This window comes from Propithecus coquereli, unplaced genomic scaffold (genome assembly GCF_000956105.1).
Source record: "Propithecus coquereli isolate 6110/MARCELLA unplaced genomic scaffold, Pcoq_1.0 Scaffold6, whole genome shotgun sequence".
Lineage (NCBI taxonomy): Eukaryota > Metazoa > Chordata > Mammalia > Primates > Indriidae > Propithecus > Propithecus coquereli.
The window spans coordinates 4,229,130-4,229,464 of NW_012151951.1; positions in this window are offsets into that span (position 1 = coordinate 4,229,130).

A 335-nucleotide genomic window follows, 5' to 3' on the forward strand; every position below is an offset into this window, starting at 1 on the left:
TGAGTATGCCTTTCTTATAGCACTCCTGCAACCACATAAAAGCTGCATTTTCAGCATGAGATAAAAAGGTATTTCAGAAAAAGTGCAAGGTTTTCCTGTTTGCTGATGTAGCTTCAATGATAGTTTTGATAATTTTCTTTTCTTCTTCTTCTTCTTCTTCTTTTTTTTTTTTTTTACAATAGTCCTTATGCTGAATTCATTTATCTTGAAATAGTAGGCAGTCACAGTAGCAGACCTCAGTCTATGGTATATATCTAACAATTCAACTTTTTCTCATAACGTTGTGAATTTTCTCTACTTCTTGGGAGCACTTCCAGCATCACTAGTAGCACTTC